Here is a 6000-nt window from a genome sequence, read left to right as displayed (position 1 = left end):
TATTTATAGAGCTATGGTCTTCCAGACAGCTCTAATTTAATTCAGAATTGGATAATATTTCTTACCTGTGCAAGGAAAGTTTAATGAACTATCAATTTGCATGTTATCAGTTTAGTTTTAAATGCAATAATATATATATGAAGTGTGTAATCACCTGTGCTTTAATGCAATGCTGTAGCATCCCAGGGCACACGTCATGCGCCAGAGCGTCGGAGCTTTGACCCGGTGCCCAGAAATCCCTGAGGCAGCTGCACAGACCTGAAGTGATAACAGACCTCAGTTAGTCAGTGGAAAAAATGCTGTTGATAAGTGGCAGCTAATTTGTGGACTAATGGAAAACAGCCTGGGACACTTCATTTGTGGTTACCTAGAAAGGTGACCATCATAAAATCATTCCAGGAGTGTTAGATTTTTGTCTAAATTGACTTTCCAAGTTCAGACTAGGTTTGAGGGTTTAAATGGCTGAGGGCTCTTATGCTAAATAAGTTTCTAAGATTTTAGGACCTACCTCTGCCACCCAACCTGATGTTAGGAAACCACTTGCTGACTGTGACTCCGAGTGCTTCTTCTCCCTTTATCCTCCAGTCTGACTGTATCCTCCCAAAACACCCGTCAGTTAACAGGGTCCTATGAGATAAGTGATTCATGACTCATTTCGTCTTCTCCTCCATGGTTTTTAAAATCCTCCTTAGATCAGGCTTTGCAAAGAACAAAGGCTGCAGGCCATGTCTTAGACTGTATCTGCTGTGGTGCACTGTGGTCCAGGCTTGACCCAATGGATGGAGCAAAAGGGAAAGGAGGTTTACAAGGCCTGTGGCTTACAAGAGCCCAGAGTGTGAATGGACTTGTGGACTGCATGTCTTAAAGAACTGGTATGTCTCAAAAATCAGTCCAGTTACTAGGTATGTATGTTGTTTTTAATAGCTGTATCTTGGATGCAAAACATGCTTCTTTTTTGAAAGCATATGAGATATTGGGAATAGTTTGGCTAATGTAACAAGAAAATAAACTGTTATTTTTATATTCTTAGCTAAACCCAGTGGTTATTAGTTGATTGATACAAATTACAAGAGCAAATGATCACATCATCACTGTGAAATGAGTCATTCAGCATGATGTGAAGACTGAGGCTCGGTGCATTGGTAATTTAATTGTTAAAATGGCTATGGCTATAATTGATCCTGGTAGTTACTGGGAGCAAGCAGTGACTGCAGTTGCTTTGTTAGGGGGCTACCTTAAAAAAAGAAAAAAAAAAAGTAGGAAACCAGGTGGAACTGAATTACTAAAAAGAGGAACACCTGCTTGATGACTTAACCTTAATTGTGAGCAATTGGTTCAAGCTGCAGGTGCTGACTGCTTCACTTGCATACGTCCCTCTGCTCTTTCCCTGGCTACTTTGTGCTGAGGAAGTTTAATCACTTTTTTGGATTTCCTTCTGCTTTTTCTTTGCAAGAAATGCCTGACTCCTTGTTGGTCCCAAACAACTTGTCCCACTTGCTGAAGACGGGAGAGTAGCTTCTGTGAAAGTCATTGTGGTGGAAGTCATGGAAAGCAGTGTTGACCATGAAGGAGGTGTGCTGGAGCAGGTTCCAAGGGGTGTCGTACCTCCTGCGGCCAGAGGGCAGGGCTTGTTAAGTGAGGATGAAGTCACAGGAGAAACAGTATGTATCAGATGGGTGGAAGCTCTTACTACTGGGTTATGCATATTGCACGGGTGGCTTGTTGCTTGGGTAGAGATGGATGCAAGCCCTTCTTGCTGCAAATGAGCCTAGCGTCAGGCATTTTGCAGATGCTGGTGGTGGTATTTATGCAAGGTCACAGTGAAGTTTTACGTTTTCTCTGTTGTGCCTTCTCTCTACACCCCTAATAACTTATGCTGGAGAAAGAAAAAGTGCTGGGATCCCTCCCTTAAGTGTAGAGGATGTTTTCCTACAAGGAGGAAATTGAGTATATGGCATCACAGCCTTTCTCTTGGCTTAACCTGTCCTTGGAGCTGGATATTTTCCTGAATAGCTATTTTACATTTAACTAGTGCCAGTGTTTAACACGCTTGTTTATGGCAAAATATTGCAGCCTCTGGTGCTGAATAAAGGAATGCAGGACTCTGTGCTGTCATCTTGCTGGCGGTGGGACACGCTGAGGCGCTGGCTGCAGCCAAGGCACTGCTGCTGAGGGGCACCAGCTCGTTTGCAGGTGGGAGTCCTGGTTCTCGCTCCCATTGGGCTGTCCTAGCATGGGTGATGTATCGGTGCTATAGCAGCCTGTTTGCTGATGTAGGGTTTTTGGGTAGTACGTGGTCCTGAATGATACATTAAGCAATACTGCTCTTCTGGTTCATTTCTAGGATGCTATTTATTATGACTTGTTTTCCTTTCTTTTTTTCCTGCTTCAGCACTTTCCCTTTGTCCCCTATGTGCACATGGTGTCACTGACAGCCAGTCCTGCAGCTGGGGAGCACGTTGCAGCTCCAGCCGGGTGTCCAGCACACCAGTGGCAGAGGGGGATTCGGAGTGATGTCCCTGTTCACAGAGCCCTGAGCTACAGCAGTGGCTGAAGAGACAAGTGTCAGTCTAAAAAGTGGTGCAGAAAAACATGGAGGTTGGGAAGCACAGCCAAGAACAAAGATCCTATCTTCACAGGAGGATAGATAGAGATTACAAGAGATTTATCAGGTTGCCATTTGTGCAGAGAGGAGAGGGAAGATAATTCCCATCTGGGTTGTGAAAAATGCCTCTTGCCTAAAAACTTTTTTTTTTTTTTCACCCCCTAGGCTGAAGGTGGCATTGAGCTTTAAAAGTACAAAAAGTATGTAGGTATATTAAACTTGCACAGAAAACAAGCCTTAAACCCTCATCCATGAGGAGACCTAGATTTGGGTAAGGAAAGCATATGGTCTTTTTGGTGCTATGTGCAAGCAAAAGACACTTCGGTTAGTTCCTAGATCAAAGGAGAAGGCACAAGGCAAGAATCTGATCCTAATAAATGCCAAAATACGTTTTTCCACCTAAAATGTACAGAGTCAAAGCAGTACTTTAAAGTTTCCAGTCTGGCAGATTTTTCCATGGCTATTTACCTGTGAGCATATCGTTTTCAGCGGAAGTGCTGTGAACCAAACCCGTGCCATGAATAAGCGTTTGCAGAAAATATGTATTGCAGTGAAGACACCTATTCCTGCGATGATGTACTCTCCCAGGTAGATATATAGGGAACGCATAGCAAATAGTGTCTGCAAGGCATACATCTGGTTAGTATATGTGGGGTGCACTGGGTAGGAAACAGTCCTGGCACCCAGTATTCTGTCTTTGTTTTCTTGCTTTCCTGATTTTAATGCTTAGTTCTTTGCAAGTTTTGAGTAAAAAGATCACGTCATTTATGTCTAAATACAGTAAGGGCTCAGCATCAAGCGTGAGAGAAGGCTTGGTAAAGCACTAGAGCTAAGGCAGTGGTTTTCATGGAGCCCAGCTCTTCCCACATCATCTTATCTTCAAGCATCTTGACTGATTTGAAGATTGTTTTCACCCCTTCTCCCCTCCCTGCTCCCCAGAGTATGAATGTTACTGAGCAACGGCTCGTTTGATTTTTAGTAAATAAAAATATTTTATGAAGTATCAATTTTTACTCCATTCCTAAAGACTGAGAGACGTAATTGCCCATTCACAGTTGAGCTGCGTTCTGGAATGCCATCTACTGTTCACTGCCAATTTATGATGATTGCACCTTAAATTCATGATGAAGTTTATGTAAATATGGGTAGGTCTTCTGATGCATTAATCTGTGCATGAAGTAGATCCATGTATCTTCAATTATAAAGCAGCCAAAGCATCACGCAGTAACAGAATACCTATCAGAAAAGGGGGAGAGATAGAAATGTTAGTTGTAGTAATAACTTTGCAGGGGAGTAAAGCAGGTGGTTTTGCCCATCTTTGATATCCTCAAGGTTTTAAGGAGTATGCAATACCATGGAGGCATGGAGTCCCAGTCGTAAGGGATGTTGAAGTACTTTGAATAAGAGTAGTCTAAAATGAATGCTGGTAGAAGGAAGGTGCAGATTCTTATCAGTGAGATCTTGACAGACTATCGTTGCTCTTCCCAAGTTTCAGGCTTGTCCTAAGACAACCAAGGGGGGGGGGGGGAAGTGAATTAAAACAAAACAAAAAATCCAAAGCAAAAAAAGCAAATGTGTAAGTTTGACAGAATTGTTTTCATTTAGGGGAATAGTTGATTCACAAGTTCTTTATTTGGAGCCATAGGGTTTTTTTTGTTTGGCACTTCACAAAGTGGGCCCCAAATCAACATTTCTTTCCTGAACAATACGAAGAGCTAGACCCGCCAAACTTAAAGATTAAATGCAGAGGGAGTAGATCACTTTAGCTTCCCCTTCTCTACAAAATAAACTGACAGCCTCTGCAAATTTTCCAGTAGTCAAAATGAGCACAGGTCCCCCAAAAACCATCTAGCCTCTTTGTATGTGGAATAGATACCCAACCCCATCCTGTGACTACCTGGGTAGGAATGTTCCCATCTGCTTTTCTGGTTTCTTTTTTTTTGTTTGTTTAATTTTTATAGGGATCTATCACATCTGCCCCACTTCTCTTGTCCCTGCTTACAAGCTGAATCTTGTATTTCTTCATGGCTGGGATGAACTGGTAGATGAAGCATGGCAGGGACACAAGCAAGTAGGAGCCCTGGTAGACGAGTAGGGAGCCCCACGTTGCCAGCTGGAATTGGCTGTATCTCTGCAGCATGTTGTTGCAGGCAGCCCAGAAAGGGCTCTAAAATGGATTTGGCAGCAAAAGGGAATAAAGGTGAACCATTGCTAGAAAGGATATGATGGGAGAAGACAGCACTGTGGGATGAGGAGGTCATTGTCTTGCAGATACATACAGAGCTCCTCGGGGCATCCCTTGCTGGCTCAGCCAGTTGGTGCTGCAGGGAGGTGTGCTGCCTCGGTGGCGTTCACATGGGAACCACCCTGCATGCGTCCTTTTCCCTGCCCTTGTCCTTCATGCAACTCTTGTAATCATGTTTGCCTTTGGGGACTTCTGAGCTTTGATGGATATGCTCTATTGTCTCGAGTTCTGAAACTGAGAAACTGTTTTCCTCAATAAGAAAAGAGAGGAGTCACTTAGCTTTCAGTGTCCTCCTGTGCTGGAGTGGTTTTGGTCTCCATCGCAGTGGTTTTTAACATTGCAACTGTGTTCTAAATGATAATTTCTCTTATGCAGCAATCACCTAAGAATAATTAATCAAAATTATGCATCTCTGTTTTCTGTGTGTTTAATAATGATTTATTAGTATGTTTGATGGTTATTAATGTGGAAATTATTGCAGAAAAATGGAAATAGAAAGTTCTGAAGATGTACAATAGAAAATAGTATCGGCTTCTCCCTGACTCAAGCAGCAGAAATGAAGGATTCCCTTCTGCCACAGCTGGTGCTTATCTAGTGATAATTGGGGTTTTGCCAGGTGTGTGGCTGGAGATATTAGATATAACCAGACAGCTTCCCCATAAGTTTCTCTATATGCTTTTATTGTAATGCCTATGTATTATTTTTTTCCTTATCTAGTTAATTCTGCAGTTTCTTATGCATACAGCAATTTGAGTCGATGTGGGGAAAATGTTTGTTTTCTCTCACGCTGTCAGGGTGCAATCATCCCCCGCCTGTGGGAGCAATCATTCTGGCAAAACCTCTTCGAATTGGTGGCGGTGGGTGGAAAGCGTGTTGGCGACCCGATGGGTTTCAACGTTAGGATGTGCCGTACAGGGCGCCAGACTCTGGGGGTCAGCACAGCCAAATAAATGAGTGCAAGCCTAGCTAGCAAGAGCCATTTGCAATGCAGGCTGTCTTCCTGAAAACAGTATTTGGGGGCAAAAAAAAATTCTTCTCAAGCAGTGCAACTTCATAATACAGGCACCTGCGCAATATTTTGCATATAGATTGGGATCAAAAGTACTGTAATACAAATCTTTCCTGCTCTGTTTTCCAGCTTCACTGTATC

This window comes from Nipponia nippon, unplaced genomic scaffold (assembly GCF_047370975.1).
Source record: "Nipponia nippon isolate SJK-2023a ecotype South Korea unplaced genomic scaffold, ASM4737097v1 scaffold_17, whole genome shotgun sequence".
NCBI lineage: Eukaryota > Metazoa > Chordata > Aves > Pelecaniformes > Threskiornithidae > Nipponia > Nipponia nippon.
Note: the sequence above shows the minus strand (reverse complement) of the source record.